Source organism: Hemitrygon akajei, unplaced genomic scaffold (genome assembly GCF_048418815.1).
Source record: "Hemitrygon akajei unplaced genomic scaffold, sHemAka1.3 Scf000132, whole genome shotgun sequence".
In the NCBI taxonomy this organism is placed as follows: domain Eukaryota; kingdom Metazoa; phylum Chordata; class Chondrichthyes; order Myliobatiformes; family Dasyatidae; genus Hemitrygon; species Hemitrygon akajei.
In genome coordinates this window covers 228,141-242,428 of record NW_027332018.1, presented here as the reverse complement: position 1 = coordinate 242,428, position 14,288 = coordinate 228,141, and the positions used below count along the sequence as shown (strand labels likewise).

At 45.8% G+C, this 14,288-nt stretch overlaps 1 protein-coding gene across 1 annotated transcript in view; it reads right to left on the bottom strand.

Moving 5' to 3' along the window:
• The window catches only part of LOC140723745 (uncharacterized), a 40,961-nt gene extending 28,329 nt beyond the window's left edge, over positions 1 to 12,632 (bottom strand). Inside the window, exon 1 of the mRNA XM_073038293.1 lies at positions 12,368 to 12,632. The gene's annotated coding sequence lies outside the window, so the exon portion shown is untranslated. The remainder of the gene's footprint in view (positions 1 to 12,367) is intronic.
• Positions 12,633 to 14,288: the final 1,656 nt, after the last annotated feature.

Here is a 14,288-nt window from a genome sequence, read left to right as displayed (position 1 = left end):
TAACTCTGTTTCTCAAGTCCCGGCAACATCCTTGTAAACCTTCTCTGCACTCTTTCAATCTTATTTAATATCGTTGATGTAATTCGGTGACGAATGCTGCACGCAACACTCCAAATTCGGCCTCGCCAATGTCTTATACAACATCATCATAACATTCCAACTCCGATACTCAATACATTGATTTATAAGGGCCATATATCAAAACTTTGATTTATAAAGTTTTATATACCAAAATCTCTCTATACTAACCTATCGACATGTGTTGCCACTTTTAGGAAATTTTCTATCTGCATTCCTGGATCCCTCTGTTCTACTGCATTCCGCAGTACCCTACCATTTACCTTGTAAGTTCTAACTCGTTTTTTCCTTCCAAAGTGCAATGCCTCACACTTGTCTGTTCAGGGCGTATTTGCGTAGAGTTCTGCATAGGTACGTTCCAATGAGAAAGGGAAAGGATGGTATGCTACAGGAACCGTGGCGTGCAAAGGCTACTATACATCTAATGAAGAAGAAAAGAAGACTTTACGAGAGGTTCAAAACACTACTTGATGACAAAGATCTAAAATATTATACAACTAGCAGGAAGGAGCTTAAGAAAGAAATTAAGAGAGCCTGAAGGGACTATAAGAATGCTTTGGAGGATAGGATTAATGTAAATCGCAGGTCATTCTTTAAGTACGTGAAGAACAAGTGGATAAGTCTTGAGCGATTAGGACGAATCAAGTGTGAAAGTGGAAGAATGTGTATGGAACCGGAGGAGATAGCAGACGTACATAATGAATACTTTGCTTCAGTATTCACTAGGGTAAAGGACTCTGCCGATTGTCAGGGTGACATAGAGCGGAGTGAAAAACATGACCATGTAGATATTAATAAAGACGATATGCCGTCGCTTTTAGAAAGCATCAGGTTGCATGGGTCACCGGGAAAGGACGATCAAGCAACTGTGCGATCCGAGCGAGGAGATTGCTGAGCCTCTGGCGATGATATTTGTACCATCAATGGGGACGCGAGAGATTCCGGAGGATTGAAGGGTTGCGGATGGTGTTCCTTTATTTTTGAAAGGGAGGAGAGATAGCCCAGGAACTTACAGACCAATGAATCATACTTCAGTGGTTGGTAAGTTGACGGAAAAGATCCTGAGAGGCTGGATGTATGAACAATTGCAGAGGCATAATATGATTAATCTGATCAGTAAGTCATAAGGATTTGTGAAAGGCAGGTCGTGTCTTCCGAGACTGATAGAATATTTATCGGGATGTGACTGAAAAGAAATGATGAAGGTAGCGCAGTAGATGTAGTGTATATTGATTTCACCGAACATTTGGTAATTTATCCCATGTAAGGAGAAAGATGGCCCAAGGAGACATTGCTTTGTGGATCCAGAACTGGATTGCCCACAGAAGGCAAAGAGAGGTTGTGGACGGGTCATATTCGGCATGGAGGCCGGTGAACAGTGGAGTTCCTCAGGGATCTGTTCTGGGACCCCTACTCTTCCTGATTTTATAAATGACCTGGATGAGAATGTGGAAGTGTGGTTGATTAAAATGCGAATGATAGAATGGTTGGGGCTGTTGTTGATACCCCCAATTTTGACGTCAGTCAGAGCTTACTGCAGGACATTCATAGGATGCAAAAGTCGGCTGAGAAGTGGCAGATGGAGTTCAACCCAGGTAAGTGGGAGTTTGTTCATATTGGTAGGTCAAAATAAGATGACAGAATATAGTAGTAATGGTAATGTTCTCGACAGTGTGGGGGTCAGAGGGATCTTGGGTTCCGAGTCCATAGGGCACTCAATGCTGCGGCGCAGGTTGTCTCTTTGGTTAAGGTAGCATATGGGGCATTGGTCTTCATCAAGCGTAAGATTGAGTTTAGGAGCCGAGAGGTAATGTTGCAGCTATAAAGGACCTTGGTCAGACCCCATCGGAAATACTGTGCTCAGTTCTGGCCGCCTCTATACAGGAAAGACGTGGAGAGGGTACAGAGGAGATTTACAAGGATGTTGCCTGGATTGCAGAGCCTGCCTTATGAGAATAAGTTGAGTAAACACGGCCATCTTTTCCTTAGAGCGACGGAGAATGAGAGATGACCTGATAAGGTGTATAAGATGATGATGGCATTGATCGTGTGGATAGTCAGAGGCCTTTTTCAACCTGCAGTGAAATGGATGGCACGAGAGGGCACAGTTTTAAGCTGCTTAGAAGTATGTACAGAGGGAATGTCAGGGGTATTTTTATTTTGTTCGGAGAGAGTGGTCAGTGCGCGTAATGCGCTGCCGGACACGGTGGTGGAGCCCGACAGGACAGCCACTTTTAACAGTCTCCTGGACAGGTACATGGAGCTCAGGAAAATAGAGAGCTATTGGTGTGCCCAGGTAATTTGGAAGACCATTCTGTAAAAGGGCTGGATGGTTCGGAGATAAGGACATGTCCACACAGTTTGTCGGCCGAAGGGTCTGTATTGTGATATAGGCATTCTGTGTTTCTATGTTTCTATGACCGCTGGACGGAGCGGTCTGAGGAGAGTGGATCCGAGGGTCGCCTACGCTCGGGAGAGGTCGAAGGGAACAAATGGACGACACTGTGAGCTCCAACGTTGGACTATTAGACTGTTTCATGAGAACGTGCCCCTTTCTTATTTTTTATGTTGCTTTGCTAACCATATAGTCAAAATACAAATTTAAAGCTCAATCGTTTGCACTCATATTGTGTACAGTTTTTAAACATCGTACAGCATCCACCCAAACGAGATTTCGAAAGTATCTCGGGCTGGGGGCTACCATCACCCGGATGAAGCCGGGGGCCGAACCGATGATTGCATTCCCACTAATTTTTATTTTCTTGTAATCCCTTTCTTTAGCTTTTACAAGAACTTTGAGTTCCCTTTTCGTCAAAAATCGAATACTTCTTGACTACTGAGTACTTCTTCATTTTTGGAATACACATGTCCTGCACCTTCCTCATCTTTTCCTAGAAACGAAATCAATTGCTGCTCTGCTGATATACCTTGCAGATATGGTTGGAGAAATGGCGGATGAGTTCAACCCAGACAAATAGAAAGATATAGCACACGATTAAAGACAAGACAGTGTCGATGAGCAGAGGGATCTTACGGTCCGTGTATGTAGCTCCATGAACATGGCTCCACAGTTTACAGACGGTATACGGGTAAGTGGAGGGGCAGGTAGGTTTGAGGAAGTAGACAGGCTACAGAAGGGCTTAGACAAGGCAAAGAAATGGCAGATGTACCGCTGTGTTGAAAGATGTATGGTCAATCTTAAGGACAAATTAAAAGGGTTGAATATTTTATAAATGGAGAGAAAACACAAAACAAATCAAAGATTCAAGTGGACTTTGAAGTCCTTGTGGGGATTCCCCAAAGTTTAATTTGCAGGTTGAACATAAAAATCTACAGCACATTCCCGGCCCCTCAGCCCACAATGTTGTGCCGATGACGTAACCTTCTCAGGTTGAGTCTGTGGTGAGGAGGGCAAATGCATGTCAGCATTTCGACTCGATTATAAAAGGAAAGGTCCGATGCTGAGACTTTATAAAGCACTGGTGAGGCCTCACGTGGAGTATTGTGAACAATTTTGGGCCTCTTATCTTAGAAATATGTTGCTCAAAGTGGAGAGGGTTCAAACGAGGTTCACAAACTTGATTCCATGATTGAAGGGCGTCATATGAGAAGTGGTGGATACCTCTAGGCCTGCACTCACTGGAATTTAGAAGGAAGAAGGGAGACTCCATTGAAATCTATTGAATATTTAAAGTCCTTGATCGAGTGGGTTTCTATGGTGGGGGAGTCGAAGACCAGAGGGCAAAGACTTAGAAGAGCGGCGCGTCCCTTTAGAACAGAGACGAGGAGAAATTACTTTAGACAGAGTGTGGTGAATCTGTGGATTTATTTGCCACCGGCGGCCGTGGAGGCCAAAGCTTTCATTTTTTTTTTATATTTATGGCAGAGGTTCTTGATTGGTCTGGGCTTGAAGGAATACTGGAAGAAGGGAGGGGATTGAGGCTGAGAGGTAAATCGCATCAGGCACTATGAAAAGGTGCAGCAGACGAAATGAGACAAATGGTCTAGTTTTGCTTCTAAATCCTACGTTCTCATGATAAGTTACTTTGTCTGAAAGTGAAAAAAGCAAATGCTTTTACCAAGCTGTACTGGCTGAAGATTGAGTTCATGAAGGTCACATGATAAGATGCAGAGGCTGCCTTGCTTGTGGGAGCTGACAAAAGCTAGCAGCATTTCATACCAAGAATGAGGTAATGTTAACTTTTGTCCAACACTGTTTTGGTAAAAGAGGAACTGACTGCAGACGCGCAGTTCTAATTTTGTACACCGACCAGAAGCATTCGTAGACTGTCTGATATCTAACAAGTGCTTCTTGAAATCGCTCACTGAATATTTTTGGCTGTTGGCTATTGCCCATAATTCACTGTATAAATTTAAGACATAACCTGACATTGGCGGAGTCGTAAGACAACGTGATCACCTATTCAAGGTTTAACCGTACACCGATGTCTGTGTCTTTAATTCTGTTTGACCCCGGGATGGATTCTTTTACAGTCCAATTCGGTAAAACAGGGTACATCCTTCGGGAGTAATGAAGTGGGACCCACGGAGAGATGACCGGCTGATTTGATTGTGTAGGAGCTATTTTGTTTTTGTATTGGTATATGTAATAAACATAGACATGTCCATTAAGAATATCCCAGATGGTAGACACCCTGGGAGATGGAAGGTTGGGAGAGACGGACATGAACTGGAGTGGTGAGAGAGGGAAAAGCGGAGGAGATTGGGAGCGTGGAACATCGAAGGGGAGGGAGGTATCAGATGACGTGAGACCCAGGGAGAGTTGTCGGTCTGATTTGACCGGGGAAGGTAGATCACGCACGGATAGTAGATGTGACTTTCACGGAATTTAACAAGGCTTTTGACAAGGTCTAGTTTGCAGACTACACTGGAGGATGATGTGGAACCCGCGAACACCTCTCTGAGCAGTTTGATTGCGTTCAGCTATATGGCGGTTTGCATGATAATGTACAAGGAGCTGTGAATAACCTTGCCGAAGAGAGTAATGTTGGTGGCGTTGTCTCTATCTATCCACACGATCAATGCCACTGAAACTATTACTAGAAGGCATGCTCCCCAATCCGGGCAAAATCCTTGTAAAGATCCTCTGTACCATTCCTATAGGTTCCACATTATCCTTGTAGTGTGTTGACTAGAACTGAGCACAGTTTTACAAGTGGGGCGGGGGTCTTACCGGTGTGCTATAGGGCTGTAACATTACCTCTCTCTGTTGAACTCACTTCCACGGTTGATGATTACCAATACATCGTATTCTTAAACACAAGAGTCAAACTGCGCAGCCGCTCTGAGTGTCTGATGGACTCGGACTCCAAGATCCCTCTGATCGTCCACACTGCAAGGTTTACCATTAGTAATATATTCTGCCATTATATTAAACCTACACAAATGAACCAACTCCTGCTTACCTGGGTTGAACGCAATCTGCCATTTCTCAGCCCAGCTTTGCATCCATAAGACCATAAGACAAAGGAGCACAAGTCGGCGTTTCGGTCCATCGAGTCTGCTCCGACATTTTATCATGAGCTAAACAATTCTCCCATTTAGTCCCACTGCCCCGCCTTCTCACCTCATCCTTTGATGCCCTGGCAACTTAGATAACTATCAATCTCTGCCTTAAATGCACCCAATTACTTGACCTCCACTGCCGCCCGTGCAACAAATTCCACAGATTCACCAACCTCTAGATAAAAAATAAATCTTCGCATCTCTGTTCTGAATGGGCGCCCTTCAATCCGTAAGTCATGTCTTCTCGTAATAGACTCCCCCACCATGGGAATCGACTTTGCCACGTTCACTCTGCCTATGCCTATTAACATTAGAAACGTTTCTATCAGTTCCCTCCTCATTCTGCTGAACTCCGAGGAGTGTAGTCCAAGAGCGGTCAAATGCTCTTCCTATGATAACCCTCTCATTCCCGAAATCATTGTAGTGAAGCTTCTCTCAACCCACTCCAAACTCAGCTCAGCCTTTTTTTTTGAATAAGGATCCCAAAACTGCACACAGTGCTCCACGTGAGGTCTTACCAGTGCCTTATAGAGCCTCAACATCGCTTCCTTGCTGCTGTACTCAATTCCTCGAGATATAAATGCCAACATTGCATTCGCATTCTTCAGCACCGACTCAAGCTGGAGGTTAACATTAAGGGTGTCCTGCACTCCCAAGTCCCGTTGCATCTGAGAATTTGGTATGCTCTCCTTATTTAAATAATATTTTGTCCCTTTATTTCTTACCAAAGTGCATGACGGTACACTTTCCAACATTGTATTTCATTTGCCACTTGTTTTCCCATTCTCACAATCTATCCATGTCTCCCTGCAGACATTCTGTTTCCTCAACAATACCGGCCCCTCCACCTATCTTTGTATCATCAGCAAACTCAGCCACAAGCCATCTATTCCTTAATCCAAATCGTTGACATACAGATTAAAAAGAAGCGGCCACAACACGGACCCATGTGGAACACGATTGGTAACCGTCAGCCAACCAGAATGCGTGAAAGTGAGGTAAGGCCGGGTAATCTCCTTTAATTAATCTAATTAGTTTAGGTGTAGGAAATGGAGCCAGCAGTTAGGGCAGTCGAGTGCTCCGTTAACAATATGTGGGAAGTCAGGGCGAGCACAAATGTGCCTGATGGCCACACCTGCAAAAGGTGCATCCAGATACAGCTCCTGACAAACCGTGTTAGGGGGCTGGATCAACTTCATATCATTCGGGAGGCAAAAAGGGAACTAAACAGGAGTTTCTGGGAGACACTCACCCCTAGATGTCAGGAGGCAGGTATCTGGGTGACTGTGAGCGGAGGGAAGAGGAATGGACAGAATGAGCAGAGCACCCCTGCGGATGTTCCCACCAACAATAAGTATACCGTTTTGGATACTGTTGGTGGGGACGACCTACCAGGGACAATTTGTAGTGGTCATGTCCCTGGCACTGAGACTGGATCCTCAGCTCAGAAGGGAAGGAGTGAAAAGAGGAGAGCAGTAGTGATAGGGCATTCGATGGTTGGTGGGGGGAGAGATAGGAGGTTCTGTGGGAGAAATCGAGAATCCCGGATGCTCTGTTGCCTCCCTGGTGCCAGGGTCCGCGATATCTCGGATCGAGTTCTCAGTATTCTATTGAGGGAGGGTGAGCAGACGGATGTCGTGGTCCATGTAGGGACAAATTACATGGATAGGACGAAGGAGGAGGTCCTACAAAGAGTGTTTAGGGAGTTAGGTGCAACGTTGGAGGACAGGATCTCCAGGGTTGCAATCTCAGGATCGCTACCCGTGCCACGTGCTAGTGAGGCCAGAAATAGGAAGATAATGCAGATATATACGTGGCTAAGGAGTTTGTGCAAGAAGGATGTCTTCATGTTTCTGGACAATTGGGCCTTGTCCCAGGGAAGTTGGGACTTGTACCGACGGGACGGGTGGAACCTGAACTGGTGGGGGACTAACATCCTTGCGGGAAGGTTTGCTAGTGCTGCACCGGGGGGGGGGGGTGTTTAAGCTAGATTTGCGGTGGGAGGGGAACCAGATTCTTAGAGCAGATGGTGAGGTGGGGAAGGATAAAGGTCATGCGAGAGCTGCAAGTACAGTGCCTGGAGTAAAGCCAGATCTAACATTTCAGGAAACAGAAACAGAATAAAGGGTGTAAAGGTAGTTAGGTAGAAGGGCTAAAGTGCGTGCACGACAATGCAAGAAACATCAGGAACAAAGGTGATGACAAATTGCCCATACAATTTCTCAGTTCTATCCATACTGACTCTATATCTCCTGATTCTATGTCACACCTCGCAAGGGACTGAATTTCATTCCTCACCAGCAGAGCCAGCCCACCCCCTCTGCCCAGCTGTCTGTCCTTTCAATAGGACGCATACTCTTGATTATTCATTTCCCAGTGAAAAGTGGCAGATACGTTGACCTCGGAAAAGTGTGAGGTGGTACTTTGGAAGGACGAACTCCAAGGCAGAGTACAAAGTAAATGGCAGGAGGCGAGGTAGTGGGGAGGAGTAGCGTGTTCTGGGGGAGGCGGGTGGTACATGTCTACAGTTCGATGAACGTTGCCTCACAGATAGTTAGGGTAGTTAAGAAAGTCTATGGGGTGTTAGCTTTCATAAGTCGAGTGATAGAGTTTTAAAGTCGCGATGTAAAGATGCATCTCTATAAAATCCTGGTTAGTCCACACTTACTGTACTGTGTCCAGTCTAGTCGCCTCACTATAGAAAGGATGTTGAAGCATTGGAAAGGGTACAGAGGAGATTTACCAGGATGCTGCCTGGTTTAGAGAATATGCATTATGATCAAAGATTAAGGGAACTGGGGCTTTACTCTCTGGAGAGAATGAGGATGAGAGGAGACATGATAGAGGTCTACAAGATATTAAGAGGAATAAATAGAATGGACAGCCAGCGCCTCTTCCCCAGGGCACCACTGCTCAATACAAGAGGACATGACTTTAAGGTAAGGGGTAGGAAGTTCAAGGGGGATATTAGAGGAAGGTGTTTTTACTCAGAGAGTGATTGGTGGGTGGAATGCACTGCCTGAGTCAGTGGTGGAGGTAGATACACTAATGAAATATAAGAGACTACTAGACTGGGAAATGGAAGAATTTAAGGTCGGGGGTTATATATAGGGCATGGTTTAAGGGTCGGCACGGCATTGTGGGCCGAAGGGACTGTAAAGTGCTGTACTATTCTATGTTCTATGTTGTAACATTGCCATTCATTTCTTATTCGTCACTTCCGTCCATAAAGCCTCACTTAGACGAATTGAATTGCCTGTCCTGACTGTCCACTGCGGTGACATTTTCTCAGCCTAATAATGTCACGCCTCCTCCTTTAATTCCTTCCTCTTTCTCACGACTAAAATAGGGAATCCCGAAATATCGTGCTCTCCTGCTTGCTCCTCCTACACCCAATTCTCAGCAATGGCTACTATGTCATAGTTCACTGTATTGATTCGTTCCCTGAGCTCAACCGCCTTTTTTAAAGCGTCCTTCAGTGAAATATGCGGAGCTCAGGGCACCAGTCGCATTATGTATAAACTCTTGATATCTGACTTTTTCTACGATCTTAACATCATCTATCTCCATAGCGATTCCACTCTTTGCTCTGGAGTTCTGAATCCCACCCCCCTGCAACTCGACTTAAGAAACTCTCCCAAAAACTCTCATGCACAGTACTGACAAACCTTCCGGCTAGGATCTCAGTTCCCCTCCAGTTCCGGTGTAAACAGTATTCCATCTCTTATATGCAGATCCCACTTTCCTTGGAAAAAAATACAATGATTCCAAATTTAGATCCCACCCGCTTACTCCACGTACTAATCTGTATGGTGTTCATAGGTCTGGACACACTGGGACGGGTGGTGGTGGTCCTGTCCTATAATTTCAAAGCTAAATCCCTGACCTCACTTTGCAAAACCACCTTCCCGACATACCGATTACATTTGTAGATATATGCTGCTCACACTCTCAGTTAAGAATCACAGAGAAGGAATGGTGTGCTGAGAAAAGAGGAAGGAAGTGGAGGAGAGTGGGGCCACAAATATTGCAGCCGTTGGAGCAGAGGATGTGAGTTACCATTTTCTTGCTCCCTATCTTTGCTTGGAGTCAGCTTTAAAGCCGAAATCCACGGGCCCATGGCCAGGAGTCACAAACAGATCGAGAATCCCCCCATACAATCCCATCGCTCACTCCTGGAAACATACTCTGAGAAACGCTCCCTCCGCAATGATCCATCACACACATCTGAGGTCAGTCACAGAGTGCAGCTCCCTCCACACCGTCCCAACACAAACTCCGGGGTCATACACGGAGTGAAGATCCGTCCACACCGTCCCAACACACTTTTCCAGGATCGGATAACCAGCGGAGCTCCCCAAATATTATCTCATCTCACACCCGGAGTCAGACATGTGAAGTACCTCCCGCAACACCGCAGTACACTTCACTAGAATGAGAAAAAGTACGAAACCCTCTCCCTCCTTCGTTCTCCCCACTCACCAATACCCAGCCTTTCGTCTTTCCAGTAGTCTCGAATTGTGTGTGTCTCTCGGAGATGGTGTGTGAGTGTGAGCGGATTGTGTGCTGCCGTTACAGGAAGGAAGGGGCGGAGAGAGGAGGCCAGGGAAAGGGTGGTGAGAATGCAAACACTGACGCAAGTGGTGTAGAAGCACATGACCGGCCTGTGCATGCAGATTTGTGGTGAGATTCAGATCCTGGTGATCGATAGCCATGGTACGGTGGGAGGTGATACACCAGCCATCATCTCTCCATCATACTCCCCACAATTGCCTGTGTCACAGTGTGGCAGGAGAGTGGAGGGACGACGTAGATGGGGAGCGTTTAGCACATGGAGAGTATCACCGAGACGGGGAGGGGCGTATGGGTACGTACGGGATAATGGAGACGGGGAAGTGTGCAGGAGGGGTTTGGGTCACGGAGACGGGGTTGCTTGGAACTGAGGGATGGGTGACGGAGACGGGAGTGGTGTATTGCAGACAGTGTGTGATGGTGACGGGAAGTAGTGTAGGGGAGAAAGTTTGACGGGGTTTAGAGGGATTTTGCAGAGGGAGGGTGTTAAAGTGTTTTCGATTGTTTTGGAATTACATTGCATGTTCACGTTATACCAATATGTCCTTCCTATCGCACCCTCGGCATCCCTAATGACCCTGAGTTCATCCAGTTCCATTTCCAACTCCTCAACGCGGAGTGTTAGAAGCTGCAGCTGGATACACTTAAGACCAAAACACTCAGGAGCAGAGGTCGGCCATTGGGTCCATCGAATCTGCTCCGTTATTTTATCATGAGCTGATCCATTCACCCATTTAGTCCCACTTCCCCCGCCTTCTCACCATAACCTTTTGATGCCCTGGCTACTCAGATACTTATCAATCTCTGCCTAAATACACCCAATGACTTGGTCTCCACTGCCGCCCGTGACATCAAATTCCAGAGATTCAACACCCTCTGGCTAAAAGAATTTCTTCGCATCTCTGTTGTGAATGGGCGCCCTTCAATCCTTCATTCATGCCCTCTCGTAATAGACTCCCCCACTATGGGAAACAACTTTGCCACATCCACTCCGTCCATGCCTTTCAACATTCGAAATCTTTCTATGAGGTCCCCCCTCATTCTTCTAAACTCCAAGGAGGACAGTCCAAGAGCGATCAAACGTTCCTCAAATGTTACCGTCTCATTCCCGGGACTCATTCTAGTGAAATTTCTCTGAACCCTCTCCAACATCAGCACGTCCTTAATAAAATAAGGAGACTGAAACTGCACACAGCACTCCAAGTGAGTTCTCACCGGTGCCTTATACAGCTTCAACATCACACCCCTGATCCTATAATCTATTCTTCTAGAAGTAGACAATAGGTGCAGGAGTAGGCCATTGGTCCCTTCGAGCCAGTACCGCCATTCAATGTGATCAGGACTGAACATCCACAATCAGTACCCTGTCCCTGCCTTCTCCCAATATCCCTTGACTGCGCTATCTTTAAGAGCTCTATCTAACTCTTTCTTGAAAGCATACAGAGAATTGGCCTCCACTGCCTTCTGAGGCAGAGCATTCCATAGAACCACAACTCACTGGGTTATATTTTTTTCCTGAACTCCGTTCTAAATGGGCTGCTCCTTATTCTTAAACTGTGGCCTTTGGTTCTGCACTCCCCCGTCATCGGGAACATGTTTCCTGCCTCTAGCGTGTCCAATCACTGAATAATCATATATGTTTCAATCAGATCCCTTCCCATCCTTCTAAATCCCAATGTATACAAGTCCAGTCGCTCCAATCTTTCAACACCTGACAGCCCCGCAATCCCGGGAATCAACCTCGTGAACCTATGCTGCGCTCCCTCAATAGCAAGAATGACCTTCCTCAAATTTGGAGACCAAAACTGAACACAATACTGTAGATAATGGTCTCAAGAGGGCCCTGTGCAACTGCAGAAGGACCTCTTGCTTCTATACTCAACTCCCCTTGTTATGAAGGCCATCATGCCATTAGCTTTCTTCACTGCCTGCTTACTTCAGTGTCTGATAAACAAGGACACCTAGATCTCATTGTACTTCCCTTTTTCCTAAATTGACACCATTCAGATAGTCTAGTGGTTCTTGTCCCCTCTCTCTCTCTCTCTCTCTCCTCTCTCTCTCTCGCTCTCTCTCATCTCTCTCTCTCTCTCTCTCTCTCTCTCTCTCTCTCTCTCTCTCTCTCTCTCTCTCTCTCTCTCTCTCTCACTCTCTCTTGAGAGTAGGAGCAGGGGAATGTGGGATTTTACCTCACCTTTCTTGCTGGTCAGCAGTTGGCAGAATAATTTGCTTTCGGGATAGAGCTGTTGTTGTTCAGGCTGCACGTATTCCTGAGACAGTTCCTGAGACAGGTGGTCTGGCAGAGGTCCCGAAGGGAATTCACGATTGTCCTGGATTCAAGTGTCGAATACAACTCAAGGACGTTTAGTCGATATTTGCTCCGGGTCCTGTTCATCTCCTGATATTGATCCCCATGAGTCAGCTGGTCTCGTTCGGAAGAGATCAGGGAGAGGCGAAACTCTGTCAAGAAGAAAAGAGAAATTTACAAAAATGTCGAAAGGCTAGCTAATATCTAAAAGATTATAAGGCTAGCAGGAAGGATCTTAAGAGGGAAATTAGGTGAGCCAGAATTGGCCATCTGAAGCTTTGGCGGGCAGGATTAACGAAAACTCCAAGACATTCTACAAGTACCTGAGGAACAGGAGGATAAGACGTGAAAGAATAGGACATATCAAGTGAGACAGTGGAAAGGTGTGCATGAAACCGCAGGAAATAACAAAGGTACTTAATGAAAACTTTGCTTCAGTATTCACTATCGAAAGGATCTTGGTGATAGCAGTGATGACTTGCAGCAGACTGGAAAACTTGAGCTTGTAGATATTAAGAAAGCGGATGTGCCTGGGCTTTTGGAAATCATCAAGTTCGATAATTCACCAGACTGCATGAGATGTGCACCAGGCTACAATGAGAGGCTAGAGAAGAGATTGCTGAGCCCTTTGGCGATGATCTTTGCATCATCAATGGAGACGGGAGAGGTTCGAGAGTATTGGAGAGTTGCGAATATTGTTCTTTATTCAAGAAAGAGTGCAGAGATAGACCAGGAATTTATAAAACCAGTGAGTCTTAACTGAGTGGTTAGGAAGTTGATGGAGAAGATCCTGAGATGCAAGATTTATGAACATTTGGAGAGGTATGATCTGATTAGGAATAGTCAGCCTGGCTTTGCCTAGGACAGGTTGTGCCGTACGAGCCTGATTGAATTTTTTGAGCATGATACTAAACACATTGATGAAGGAAGAGTAGTAGATGTAGTGTATATGCATTTCAGCAAGGCATATGATAAGGTACTCCAGGTAATGATTATTGAGAAAGTGAGGAGGCATGGAATCCAAGGGGACATTGTTTTATGCATTCAAAAACTGGCTCACAGAAGGTAATGAGTGGTTTTAGACGTGTCATATTTTGCATGGAAGTCGGGCACCAGTGGAGTGCCTCAGGGATCTGTTCTGGAACCCTAACTCTTATTGATTTTTTTAATGACCTAGATGAGGAAGTGGAGCGTTGGGTTAGAAAGTTTGCTGCTGACACAAAGGTTACGGGTGTTATGTACAGTGTGGAGGGCTGTCAGAGTATACAGTGGGACCTTGAGAGTATGCAAAACTGGGCTGAGAATTGGCAGATGGATATCAACCCAGGGAAGTGCAAAGTGGTTCATTTGGTAGGTCAAATATGACGGCAGAATATCGCATTAATCGTAAGACTCTTGGCAGTGTGGAAGATCAGAGGAATCTTGGGGTCCAGTCCATAGGACGCTCAAAGTAGCTGCGCAGGTTGACTCTGTGTTTAAGAAGGCATATGGCAAGTGTGACAGTGGGAAAGTGTGTATGGAACCAGAGGAAATAGCAGAGGTACTTAATGATCACTTTGCTTCAGTATTCACTATGGAAAAGGATATTGGTGAAGTAGTGATAACTTACAGCAGTCTGAAAGGATTGAGCATGTGGAAAAGTCACTGGGACCGGATGAGATGTAACTCAGGCTACCATGAGAGGCGAGGGAGGATATCACTGAGCCTCTGGCGATGATCTTTGAATCATCTGTGGGGACAAGAGAGTTCCTGGAGGAGTGGAGGGTTGCGGATGTTGTTCCTGTATTCAAGAAAGTGAGTAGAGATA